The sequence below is a fragment of the Rhinoraja longicauda genome, chromosome 23 (genome assembly GCF_053455715.1).
Source record: "Rhinoraja longicauda isolate Sanriku21f chromosome 23, sRhiLon1.1, whole genome shotgun sequence".
Lineage (NCBI taxonomy): Eukaryota > Metazoa > Chordata > Chondrichthyes > Rajiformes > Arhynchobatidae > Rhinoraja > Rhinoraja longicauda.
The window spans coordinates 1,425,730-1,439,688 of record NC_135975.1 but is presented as its reverse complement, the minus strand read 5'-3'; the positions used below and the strand labels follow the sequence as shown (position 1 = coordinate 1,439,688).

The 13,959-nt window shown below is 50.9% G+C and overlaps 1 long non-coding RNA gene across 1 annotated transcript in view; it reads right to left on the bottom strand.

The window, feature by feature from the left end:
- The window catches only part of LOC144604783 (uncharacterized), a 15,368-nt gene extending 10,388 nt beyond the window's left edge, over nt 1–4,980 (bottom strand). Inside the window, exons 1-2 of the long non-coding RNA XR_013548778.1 lie at nt 4,790–4,980; nt 590–667 (exon numbers count right to left, since the gene is read on the bottom strand). This is a non-coding gene — a long non-coding RNA (uncharacterized LOC144604783). The remainder of the gene's footprint in view (nt 1–589; nt 668–4,789) is intronic.
- Nucleotides 4,981–13,959: the final 8,979 nt, after the last annotated feature.

Genomic DNA, 13,959 nt, shown 5'->3' with positions numbered 1-13,959 from the left:
GAGGGGGGAAGAGAGGGGGAGAGAGAGAGGGGGAAGAGAGGGGACATGCACAGCACCACCACTTACACACGGACCGCCACAGAGAGAGGGGGGAGAGAGAGAGAGGGGGGAGAGAGAGAGAGGGGGAGAGAGAGGGGGAGAGAGGGGATAAGCACAGCACCACTTACACACTGACCACCACCGGCTGTACACCCGACAGCTGCAGGCAGGAGCACACAAGCACAGCAAGCAGGGAGAGAGAGAGGGGGGAGAGAGAGGGGGAGAGAGAGGGGGAGAGAGAGGGGGAGAGAGAGGGGGAGAGAGAGAGGGGGAGAGAGAGGGGGAGAGAGAGGGGGAGAGAGAGGGGGAGAGAGACAGGGAGAGAGAGAGAATGACAGAGGGGACTAGTATCACAGCGACAGAGGGCAGTGCGGGGAGGAGCGGTGTGGAGCGCAGAGCATAATTAGATGCACAAGCAAAGACTGGATTCCTAAGCTTTGGAGGGAATAAAGTCCCAAAGTGCTCAACGTCTACCTGCAGCTCAGACCTTCGCGTTACAAGGAAAGTTAGCAGCAGACGAGCAGCCGTGTGTCCACGCGCTGATACTCACGTTTACTAGTGCCTGCAGCCACTGTCCTGGCTGTTTGCTGCCATCCTCAGTCAGATGTACGTACACAAGAGGCCAGCCCTGGAACCAAGCAGAGACACGCACGGAATCAGCACGTGTTGTCTTCCCGCTCACTGGACAGCACGCGATAATCTAAACGTCACCTATCCATGTTCTCCACAGATGCTGCCTGACCCGCTGAGTTACTCCAGCACTCTGTGTCTATCTTCGGTGTAAACCAGCATCTGTGGTTCCTTCCCCACACAGCCTTTAATTGGTTTTGTCGAGGCTCAACGATTCCGAGAGGGGGGAAATAAATCTCTCACCCCGACATCACTGGGAGATCTGAAACTCACTGCCAAGGGAGGCAAGAGCACATAGACTTTAGAGACACAGCGCGGGGAAACAGGCCCTTCGGCCCATCGAGTCCGCGCTGACCAGCGATCCCCGCACACTAACACTATCCCACACACACTAGGGACAATTTACATTTATACCAAGCCAATTAACCTACAAACCTGCACGTCTTTGGAGTGTGGGAGGAAACCGGAGCGCCCGGAGAAAACCCACGCAGGTAGCCACAACTCTCAGGGGGGCAGTGCAGAATTAGGCCATTCGGCCCATCGGCCATTCCACCATTCAATCATGGCTGATCTATCTCTCCTCCAACCCCATTCCCCTGCCTTCTCCCCATAACCCCTGACACCCGCACTAAAGAAAAACATTTTCACCCAGAGAGTTGTGAATCTGTGGAATTCTCTGCCACAGAAGGCAGTGGAGGCCGATTCACTGGATGATTTCAAGAGAGAGTTAGATTTAGCTCTCGAGGCTAACGGAATCAAGGGCTATGGGGAGAAAGCAGGAACGGGGTACTGATTGTGGATGATCAGCCATGATCATATTGAATGGCGGTGGCTGGCTCGAAGGGCCGAATGGCCTACTCCTCCACCTATTTTCTATGTTTCTAATCAAGAATCTATCTATGTCCTTCCTTATAAACACCCACTGGCTTGGTCTCCAAGGCCGTCTGTGGCAATGAGTTCCACGCATCCATCACCTCTCTGATGGAACCCGGGTCTCTGGCGCTGTGAGGCAGCGGTTCTACCCGCTGCACCACCAAACGTTGTATTAAATCAGGACTGAAATTTCATACAAGGGATCTTTACCAAGGTCACAATCACAATCGATTTCTCTCAAGACACTGCAGTAGCAATTTTCGTTCAAAGCAAATATTTTTCTGGACAAAGTTACTGCAACTTACTCTCTCTGTCACACGCAACATCATCAGAAGCAAGAGTCAAGACTGTTTATTTACCATATTGAATTGAATTGAATTGAATACATTTTATTAGCCAAGTATGTATACTAGGGTTGCCAACTTTCCCGTTTTAGCCGGGACATCCCGTAGGCAGAGTATTATCTGAATGGTGTTCAAGTTAGGAAAAGGGGGACGTACAACGAGATCTGGGTATCCTATTGCATCAGTCACTGAAAGGAAGCATGCAGGTACAGCAGGCAGTGAAGAAAGCCAATGGAATGTTGGCCTTCATAACAAGAGGAGTTGAGTATAGGAGCAAAGAGGTCCTTCTACAGTTGTACCGGTCCTAGTGAGACCGCACCTGGAGTACTGTGTGCAAATTTGAGGAAGACTATTCTTGCTATTGAGGGCGTGCAGCATAGGTTTACTAGGTTAATTCCCGGAATGGCGGGACTGTCATATGTTGAAAAGACTGGAGCGGCTAGGCTTGTATTACACTGGAATTTAGAAGGATGAGAGGGGACCTTATCGAAACATATAAGATTATTAAGGGGTTGGACACGTTAGAGGCAGGAAACATGTTCCTAATGTTGGGGGGAGACCAGAACAAGGGGGCCACAGTTTAAAAATAAGGGGTCGGCCATTTAGAACGGAGATGAGGAAAAAACCTTTTCAGTCAGAGAGTTGTGAATCTGTGGAATTCACTGCCTCAGAAGGCAGTGGAGGCCAATTCTCTGAATGCATTCAAGAGAGAGCTAGATAGAGCTCTTAAGGATAGCGGGAGTCAGGGGGTATGGGGGAGAAGGCAGGAACGGGGGTACTGATTGAGAATGATCAGCCATGTTCACGTTGAATGGCGGTGGCTGGCTCGAAGGGCCGAATGGCCTCCTCCTGCACCTATTGTCTATTGTCTAACTATTGTCTATTGTCCCGTATTTGGGAGTGAGGAAGTTGGCAACCCTAGTGTTTACAGACAAGGAATGCGTCTTGGTGCTCCGCTCGCAAGAAACAACACGACATACAGTAAACAATTAAAAATAAAACGTGTAGGAAAATAACAATAGACAATAGGTGCAGGAGGAGGCCATTCGGCCCTTCGAGCCAGCACCGCCATTCAATGTGATCATGGCTGATCATTCTCAATCAGTACCCCGTTCCTGCCTTCTCCCCATACCCCCTGACTCCGCTATCCTTAAGAGCTCCATCTAGCTCTCTCTTGAATGTATGCAGATGAATAACTGCAGATGCTGGTACAAATCGAAGGTGTCACAAAATGCTGGAGTAACTCAGCGGGTCAGGCAGCATCTCAGGAGAGAGGGAATGGGTGACGTTTCGGGTCGAGACCCTTCTTCAGACTGAATAAAACGTTATAATTTACACATGTGAAGAATGAAATAAAATACCAGAACAATAGGATGCACCGGAATTATGAACCGGAATTATTAAATCCTAACTTGTTGCAGCTTTACAGACACATTAGAGTCAATAATAAAATCAATAACACGATAAATGATCAGTTATTCCAAGTAATCTAGACCATAATGGTGCAACGTTTAAAGGAGATGTGTGGGGCAGGTTTATTACACAGAGGGGGGTGGGGGCCTGGAACGTGCTGCCAGGGGTGGGGGTGGAGGCAGATACGATAGTGGTGTTTAAGAGGCTTTTAGACAGACACATGGATGTGGAGGGAATGGAGGGACATGGATCACGTGCAGGCGGAGGGGATTAGTTAACCTGGCATCGTGTCCAGCACGGACATTGTGGGCCGAAGGGCCTGTTCCTGTGCTGTATTTTATGGTCTAAACACCAAAGGACGGAGAGCAATCACAGCGGTGTAAAGTCTGTGGTGATTTAGATGTTTTTATTTGTAAGAAGCAGAGTCGACGTTCGTAAATGTTTAGGGGCGGCACGGTGGCGCAGCGGGTAGAGCTGCTGCCTCACGGCGCCAGAGACCCGGGTTCCATCCTGACTACGGGCGCTGTCTGTACGGAGTTTGCACGTTCTCCCCGTGACCTGCATGGGTTTTCTCCGGGTGCTCCGGTTTCCTCCCACATCCCAAAGACGTGCGGGTTTGTAGGTTAATTGTCCCTCTGTAAATTCCCCCCTCGTGTGCAGGGAGTGGGTGAGAAAGTGGGATAACATAGAACTAGTGTGAACGGGCGATGGTCAGCACAGACTCGGTGGGCCGAAGGGCCTGTTTCCGCGCTGTATCTCTAAACTAAATGGTGTTTGCTTAATAAATCTCAGCATCAGAACTAAATACCAAATGACATTAAACCACAAGAGCAAAGATCAAACAGTTTAAAGCAGAAACCTCAACTTATTTGATTGGATTATGAATAGGCATTGGATTAGTCAAAGCAGAGAGCTCCCTCCATCCATTCAACCCTGCAGCCACTAATGCTGTTCATTGCCAGCAATGCCACTGATGCACAGGTGCTCCAGTGCATGCAGAGGGGGTGGAGTTGCATTGGTGCAAGAACGTGCACTGAATAATGTAGATAGGGCGGGTTCCCCCAATGCCCAGACACTGCGACCACTCCCACCACAATCCCCCCCCCCCCCCATGCAACCTTGCTGCAAGAACTGCAGCCGTCCTGCAAGAACTGCACCGCTGCCTTTTGCAAAACAGCACAGGTGCATCTCAGGCATGCTCTGCACGTCTCACATTGATCATGCCGTCCCCACTTAAAAACACTGCATTGCAGTAGAAACTAAAGCAAGGGGGGCTTTGCAACAGGTCCGTTGCGAGGGAAGATGGGCATGCAGCACCTATGCAACAAAAACCCCATGCAGGCTTTGCAAGAGAATCTCGCGTTGCAGCAAGCTATTTTGTTTTTGCAACCCCCCCCCCCACACACATGCACACACCCAACAAATCTACTGCAAAGCGAGCGATTCGCCATTCCGACGGTCAGTGCAAACGTTTGCAGATGAGAGCCTACCTTGCATTTGAGGGCGCGGGGTGGTTAGATATGCATATGCATGCTGCTCGGTTGCATTGGGGCCTCGGGTTTGCTGCAAGCGGCGGCGGCGGCTGCAAGTGGCGGCGGCGCTGTTTCATTGCTGCAGCCCGGATCCGGGACCGGGTCCGGATCCAGGGTCCGCGCAGCTGTCCATCAACCCGCAGCCCGGCTCTGCAGCGACTGCAACCCCCAACTCCCCCTCTCCCCCTCCCCTTGCACCCCCTCCTCATGCAATGCAAAATCCCACTTCGCAGCTCGGTTCTATGCTGCCCTCGACACCGAATGCAAATTGCATATCAGTCCGATACCACCCTCCAACATGGCAATAGCATCACGTGCCGCATTTAAATGTTGCCAAGACAAAATAAAATTGTTAAAAGTCCTCCTCCCCAATTCAATTCCTGCTTTAGGTTTGCTCTGGTCACTTGCATTCAGCTGCGCTGAAAAGCATTGCATTGCTTTGCATTGCATTGCATTGCATTGCTTTGCATTGCATTGCATTGCATGCTGTCCAAAACTGGTCAGATAATACTAAACATAAATACCAGCAGGTCAAACTCAAGTACAAAAGGTCGAGAAAAGAGTCTTAGGTCTCGACTGGAAACGTCACCTATCCATGTTCTCCACAGATGCTGCCTGACCCGCTGAGTTACTCCAGCATTTTGTGTCTAGCTTCGAGCAAAGGGGAAGATACAGAGTGCAGGATATAGTTCTCAGCATTGTAGCGCATCAGTTCCACAGACAAAGTCCAATGTCCGCAATGGGGTAGAGGTGAATCGGACAGTACCCCAGCTTATGGAAGGGCCGTTCACAAGCCTGATAACAGAGGGGAAGAAGCTGTCCCTGAGTCTGGTGGTGCGCGCTTTCAAGCTTCTGCACCTTCTGCCGGACGGGAGCGGGGAGAAGGTGGAATGGCCGGGGTGGGACAAGTCTTTGATTGTGTTCAAAGGTAGACACAGAGTGCTGGAGTAACTCAGCAGGTCAGGCAGCATCTGTGGAGAACATGGATAGGTGACGTTTCACAGAGTGCTGGAGTAACTCAGCGGGTCAGGCAGCATTTGTGGAGAGAAGGAATGGGTGACGTTTCGGGTCGAGACCCTTCTTCAGACTGATGTCAGGGGGGCGGGACAAAGATAGAATGTAGTCGGAGACAGTAAGACTGGTGGGAGAACTGGGAATGGGGAGGGGATGGAGAGAGAGTGAAAGCAGGGACTGTCTGAAGTTAGAGAAGTCAATGTTCATGCTGCTGCCCAAGCAATGCAATGCAAAGCAATGCTTTTCAGCGCAGCTCAATGCAAGTGACCAGAGCAAATCACACACACACAAATATGAGGTGCTGTTCCTCCAATTTGCGCTGGGCCTCACTCTGACAATGGAGGAGGCCCAGGACAGGAAGGTCAGTGTGGGAGTGGGAGGGGGAGTTGAAGTGCTGAGCCACCGGGAGATCAGGTTGGTTAAGGCGGACTGAGCGGAAGTGTTGAGCGAAACGATCGCCGAGCCTGCGCTTGGTCTCGCCGATGTACAGGAGTCCACACCTGGAACAGCGAATACAGTAGTTGAGGTTGGAGGAGGTGCAGGTGACTTTCCCGAGGCAGAGTGAAGTGTAGATGGAGTCAATGGTGGGGAGTGTGGTGTGTGTGATGGACTGGATCGAAGAAGAGTCCCAACCTGAAACGTCACCTATCCATGTTCTCCACAGATGCTGCCTGACCCGCTGAGTTACTCCAGCACTCTGTGTCTATCTTAAACTAATCTAAGCAAGGGAAATTGGACCTGGGAACCACGACCGCCCCGACGTGCAGCGGCAGCGTGTTCGCCCGCCCCGGATCGCGGGGCTTGGGTCGGCCCGATGCGGACCTTTCACCGTCCGGCGCGGCGTGCAACCACATCAGCCTGACCACGGGAGAAGACGGCAGGGGAAGGGAAAGACATTCTGGCCTTCCATCACAGTGAGGAGGGGACTGGAGGAGACTCACTGTAATGGATGTTTCTTTTTTTTGTGTGTTGGTTGGGGTTGTGTAATTTGCTTATTTTATTGCTTTTATTGTTGGACTGTGGGTGACTAAATTTCGTCCAAAAAACTTGTTTTTTTGAATGACAAATAAAGATATCTTGATCTTGAATCTTGAGTTTCGGCTCAACATGGACACATGGTGGAGAGTGGTGGAATCACACACACAATGCACATTACAGGCTCCTCATGTTACACAGCGGGCTCACAGCAGCACTTATCTCAAAGACGTGTAAATTACACATGTTTTTACTGTAAAAACTTATGGAAAAAGACATATATTACGGTCTACACCGCACAATAAATAGTTCAAGAACTGTACAAAATCATGAGAGGAATAGATCGGGTAGATGCACAGAGTCTCTTGCCCAGACGACCAGAGGACACAGGTTTAAGGTGAGAGGGGGGAAAAGATTTAATAGGAATCTGAGGGGTAACTTTTCCACACAGTGGGTGTATGGAACGAGCTGCCGGAGGAGGTAGTTGAGGCTGGGACTATCCCAACGTTTAAGAAACAGTTAAACAGGTACATGGATAGGACAGGTTTGGAGGGATATGGACCAAGTGCAGTGTAGCTGGGACATTGATGGCCGGTGTGGGAAAGTTGGGCCGAAGGGCCTGTTTCCACTCTGTGTCTCTGAGACTCTTTTAACTTTGAGAAACTGAAGTGGTGAATATTTCAGGGCTTCGATGGCATTGTGTTTTTATTTTATCGCGTCGATCAGTTGAGCATTTGTCATGTTAGTTCTCACGGGAACAGTTCCGAACCACCTTGACCTGTGTGGCAAGTTATTGCTTCATTTGATCGTTGTTTTCACAAGTGAATCAGATCTTATATTTCAGTGGGAGATGAGAAGTGTTTGGATTTCACCAGTGTATAATTATCTTACGTACTGACAATGATGGAACAATAACATTCTGACTTGCTGCAGCTTTAACAGGCCCGCCCTATACACAACAGCCCACAGGTAAGTACACCGAGCAGCCAAAACATTATGACCACTGACAGGTGAAGTGAATAACATTGATTACCTTGTTACAATGGCACCTGTCAAGGGGTGGGATATATTAGGCAGCAAGTGAACAGTCAATTCTTAAAGTTGATGTGTTGGATGCAGGAGAAATGGGCAGGAGTAAAGACCTGAGCGACTTTGACAAGGACCAAATTGTTATGGCCAGACGACTGGGTCAGAGCATCTGTGAAACGGCAAGGCTTGTGGGGTGCTCCCGGTCAGCAGTGGTGAGTACCGACCGACAGTGGTCCGAGGAGGGACAAACCACAAACACAGGGTATTGGGCGCCCAAGGCTCATCGATGCGCGAGGGCAACGAAGGCTATCCCGTCTGGTCCGAACCGACAGAAGGTCGACTGTGGCACAAGTCACAGAAAACGTTAACGGTTGTCACGGGAGGAATGTGTCACAATACACAGTGCATCGCACCCTGCTGCGTATGGGGCTGCACACGGAGGACCAACAGCATATTAGGCAGGTGGGCATAATGTTCTGGCTCTTCAGGTCATAATGTTTTGGCTGATTAGTGTATATAATAATGAATAATACAATATCAATGAATAACCACCATAATAGGTAACCATAATGGTGCAACAACACACGGACAAACTCACGTTAAAATCACACAGAGGAAAGTTAGATGAACAAACTACTGGTTACAGCGAGCACAGGCCCAGTACATGAAGTCTTGAATGAGTCAAGTCAAGTCAAGTCAAGTCAAATTTATTTGTATAGCACATTTAAAAACAACCCACGTTGACCAAAGTGCTGTACATCAGTTCAGGTACTAAGAACGAACATACAATGGCACACAAACATAACAGCACATACATAAACAGTTCACAGCGCCCCCTCAGAGGGCCTCAAACGCTAGGGAGTAGAAATAGGTTTTGAGCCTACACTTAAAGGAGTCGTTGGAGGGGGCAGTTCTGATGGGGAGAGGGATGCTGTTCCAAAAGCGCGGTCACCCCTGAGCTTAAGCCTAGACTGCGGGATAGTGAGTAGCCCCAAGTCGGCCGACCTGAGGGACCTGGAGATAGAGTGGTGGGTTAGAGGATTTTTGATATGGGGGAGGCAAGCGCGTTTAGGGCTTTGTATGTGAATTGGAGGAGCTTGACATTGATTCTGTACTGTACTGGGAGCCAGTGGAGAGAGACCAGAATCGGGGTGATGTGGTCCCTTTTACGGGTACCCGTCAGGAGTCTCGCTGCGGCGTTTTGGACCAATTGCAGGCGGGACAGGGATGATTGGCTGATCCCACTGTATTGGGAGTTGCAGTAGGGAGATGCAACTTGTTAGTTAGTTCTCACTGGATATTCACCTCGTTCCCCCCCACCATCCAGAGCATCAACGACCCTTCCAGTGAAGCTCCGATCCACCAGAACCACGTCCATGAGTTCCACACAACATGGCCTCCTCTACATTGGGGATGCCCACCACTGATTGGGTGGCCACATGCAAGGACACACCTGTGGGAGGACGTCAGTGCAGCAAGTGCCGGAGTAACTCAGCGGGTCAGGCAGCATCTGTGGAGAACATGGATAGGTGACGTTTCACAGAGTGCTGGAGTAACTCAGCGGGTCAGGCAGCATCTGTGGAGAACATGGATAGGTGACGTTTCACAGAGTGCTGGAGTAACTCAGCGGGTCAGGCAGCATAGACAATAGGTGCAGGAGGAGGCCATTCGGCCCTTCAAGCCAGCACCACCATTCAATGTGATCATGGCTGATCATTCTCAATCAGTACCCCATTCCTGCCTTCTCCCCATACCCCCTGACTCCGCTATCCTTAAGAGCTCTATCTAGCTCTGTCTTGAATGCATTCAGAGAATTGGCCTCCACTGCGTTCTGAGGCAGAGAATTCCACAGATTCACAACTCTCTGACTGAAAATGTTTTTCCTCACCTCCGTTCTAAATGGCCTACCCCTTATTCTTAAACTGTGGCCCCTCGTTCTGGACTCCCCCAACATTGGGAACATGTTTCCTGCCTCTAACGTGTCCAACCCCTTAATAATCTTATACGTTTCGATAAGATCCCCTCTCATCCTTCTAAATTCCAGTGTATACAAGCCAAGTCGCTCCAGTCTTTCAACACATGACAGTCCCGCCATTCCGGGAATTAACCTAGTAAACCTATGCTGCACACCCTCAATAGCAAGAATATCCATCCTCAAATTTGGAGACCAAAACTGCACACAGTACTCCAGGTGCGGTCTCACTAGGGCCCTGTACAACTGCAGAAGGACCTCTTTGCTCCTATACTCAACTCCTCTTGTTACGAAGGCCAACATTCCATTGGCTTTCTTCACTGCCTGCTGTACCTGCATGCTTCCTTTCAGTGACTGATGAACCAGGACACCCAGATCTCGTTGTACGTCCCCTTTTCCTAACTTGACACCATTCAGATAATACTCTGCCTTCCTATTCTTACCACCAAAGTGGATAACCTCACACTTAACCACATTAAACTGCATCTGCCATGCATCCGCCCATTCACACAACCTGTCCAAGTCACCCTGCAACCTCATAGCATCTTCCTCACAGTTCACACTACCACCCAGCTTTGTATCATCTCCAAATTTGCTAATGTTACTTTTAATCGCTTCATCCAAGTCATTAATGTATATTGTTAATATCTGCGGTCCCAGCACCGAACCTTGCGGTACCCCACTAGTCACTGCCTGCCATTTATCCCCACTCTTTGCTTTCTGTCCGCCAACCAATTTTCTATCCATGTCAGTACCCTACCCCCAATACCATGTGCTCTAATTTTGCCCACCAATCTCCTATGTGGGACCTTGTTGAAGGCTTTCTGAAAGTCGAGGTACACCACATCCACCGGCTCTCCCCTGTCAATTTTACTCCAGCATTTTGTGTCTAGCTTAAACTAAACCAAACCTGCAGGTGGTCCATATCCTATCCATTGGCTCGAAGCGTTGCTTGAGAATCCTCTGCCTGAGAAAAAGACTGTGAGCGGTCACTTTATCCTCCAGTCAAAACATTTGACCCAGCAAGACTAGCACGATATCCTCAAAAATCCAGAACTGCAGTTAGGATGCTTGGTAGCGGCCAGCCTGAATATGGCCAGCTGTGGACAGACACTGGACGTTCCAGGTCAAAACCTGAAACGTCACCTATCCATGTTCTCCACAGATGCTGCCTGACCCGCTGAGTTACTCCAGCATTTTCTGTCTATCCTCGGAATTAACTCCGTCAACCTTCGCCACTAGGCCTGAGAGCAAACCCGTAACCATGACAACTGCTGCTGGAGAAAGCTGTGGTCTCAAGGTTATCAGCAAATAAAACCCAGCTGCCTGGATTTGTACAGTAATCACGCAGAAAATCCCACCCGCCTGTGCCAAATACCATGACGTACCAGAACGTAATCTGCAGCGCACGTGTGTGTGTACGTGTGTGTGTGTGCGTATGTGTCTGTGTACGTGTGTGTGTACGTGTGTGTGTACGTGTGTGTGTACGTGTGTGTGTACGTGTGTGTGTACGTGTGTGTGCGCGCGTATGTGTCTGTGTACGTGTGTGTGTACGTGTGTGTGTACGTGTGTGTGTACGTGTGTGTGTACGTGTGTGTGTACGTGTGTGTGTACGTGTGTGTGTACGCGTATGTGTCTGTGTACGTGTGTGTGTACGTGTGTGTGTACGTGTGTGTGTACGTGTGTGTGCGTGCGTATGTGTCTGTGTACGTGTGTGTGTACGTGTGTGTGTACGTGTGTGTGTACGTGTGTGTGTGCGCGTATGTGTCTGTGTACGTGTGTGTGTACGTGTATATATGTGTGTGTGTACGTGCGTTTTCTGTGTGTGTCTGTGTTTTCTGTATGTATGTGTGCGCGCGTGTGTGTGTCTGCTAACCCCATGCCTTCAGACAGGGTGCTGCACCCCACGCAAGGCCCTGTGTGTCCCTGTGTGTCCCTGCCCTGTGTCCCTGTGTGTCCCTGTGTCCCTGTGTGTCCCTGTGTGTCCCTGTGTGTCCCTGTGTGTCCCTGTGTGTCCCTGCCCTGTGTCCCTGCCCTGTGTCCCTGTGTGTCCCTGTGTGTCCCTGCCCTGTGTCCCTGCCCTGTGTCCCTGTGTCCCTGTGTGTCCCTGCCCTGTGTCCCTGCCCTGTGTCCCTGTGTGTCCCTGCCCTGTGTCCCTGCCCTGTGTCCCTGTGTGTCCCTGTGTGTCCCTGCCCTGTGTCCCTGTGTGTCCCTGCCCTGTGTCCCTGTGTGTCCCTGCCCTGTGTCCCTGTGTGTCCCTGTGTGTCCCTGCCCTGTGTCCCTGTGTGTCCCTGTGTGTCCCTGCCCTGTGTCCCTGTGTGTCCCTGTGTGTCCCTGCCCTGTGTCCCTGCCCTGTGTCCCTGCCCTGTGTCCCTGTGTGTCCCTGCCCTGTGTCCCTGTGTGTCCCTGCCGTGTGTCCCTGCCGTGTGTCCCTGCCCTGTGTCCCTGCCCTGTGTCCCTGCCGTGTGTCCCTGCCGTGTGTCCCTGCCGTGTGTCCCTGCCCTGTGTCCCTGCCCTGTGTCCCTGTGTGTCCCTGCCCTGTGTCCCTGTGTGTCCCTGTGTGTCCCTGTGTGTCCCTGCCCTGTGTCCCTGTGTGTCCCTGCCCTGTGTCCCTGCCCTGTGTCCCTGTGTGTCCCTGCCCTGTGTCCCTGTGTGTCCCTGTGTGTCCCTGCCGTGTGTCCCTGCCGTGTGTCCCTGCCCTGTGTCCCTGCCCTGTGTCCCTGCCCTGCGTCCCAACCCTGTGCCTCTCTGACTGACCCCTAGCTGACCGCGGGACCGGTCAGTATTGCGACGGCCAGAGTTTGGCCGGAGTTGAGGAGAGCTGCCTTCACTCTGAGGGCTGTGAATCTGTGTAAAAAGGGTCGGCACGGTGGTGCAGCGGGTAGAGCTGCTGCCTCACAGCGCCAGAGACCCGGGTTCCATCCTGACTACGGGCGCTGTCTGTACGGAGTTTGTACGTTCTCCCCGTGACCTGCGTGGGTTTTCTCCGGGTGCTCTGGGTTCATCCCACACTCCAAAGACGTGCAGGTTTGTGGGTTAATTGGTTCCTACTTACCTCCTGGGGCAGCTCGTTCCATACGCCCACCACCATCTGTACGAGAACGTTACCCTTCAGCTTCCTATTAAATCTTTCCCTTCATCTTCAACCAATGTCCTCTGGTTGTTGATTAATCTACTCTGGGTAAAAGGCTCTGTTGATTCACCCGATCTATTGCCCACCATAACATCATAAAGCGTGGAAACAGGCCCATACAGCCCAACCTGCCCACACCGGCCAACATGCCCCAGCTACACAGATCCCACTTAATCACCTCGACACCTCCATAAGATCACCCCTCATCCTCCTGCGCTCTAAGGAATAGAGTCCCAGCCTGCCCAACTTCTCCCTGTAGCTCACACCCTCGAGTCCTGGCAACATCCTCATGAATCCTCTCTGCGCCCTTTCCAGCTTGACGACATCTTTTCTAAAACAGGTTGACAAAATCACTCTGGCTTTTTAATCCACTTGAGGAATCTAGACACAAAACGCTGGAGTAACTCAGCGGGTCAGGCAGCATCTCGGGAGAAAAGGAATGGGTGACGTTTCGAGTCGTTTCTTCAGACTGAAGAAGGGTCTCAACCCGAAACGTCACCCATTCCTTCTCTCCAGAGTTGCTGCCTGACCCGCTGAGTTACTCCAGCACTCTGTGAAACGTCACCTATCCATGTTCTCCACAGATGCTGCCTGACCCGCTGAGTTACTCCAGCACTCTGTGTCTGCCTTCGACCAGCATCTGCAGTTTTTTTTCCTGCACTTCAGGAATCTACCTGATTTGGAACAAAATTGGTTCTTGGCTGGTGAATAGTGGTGCAGTGATTTCCATTACTACTGAGGTCAATAACACAAAACACACGCGCACACACGTATACCACATGCCCTGTATAGGGAGAGCTGTGCAAACAACCTCTGTGATCCAAAATAAGTTCATAAGTTCTAGCATAGTTAGGCCATTTGGCCCATCGAGTCCACTTCGCCATTCAATCATGGCTGATCTATCTCTCCCTCTCAACCCCATTCTCCTGCCTTCTCCCCATAACCCCTGACACCCGCACTAATTAAAGATATATCTATCTCTGCCTTAAAAATATCCATTGACTT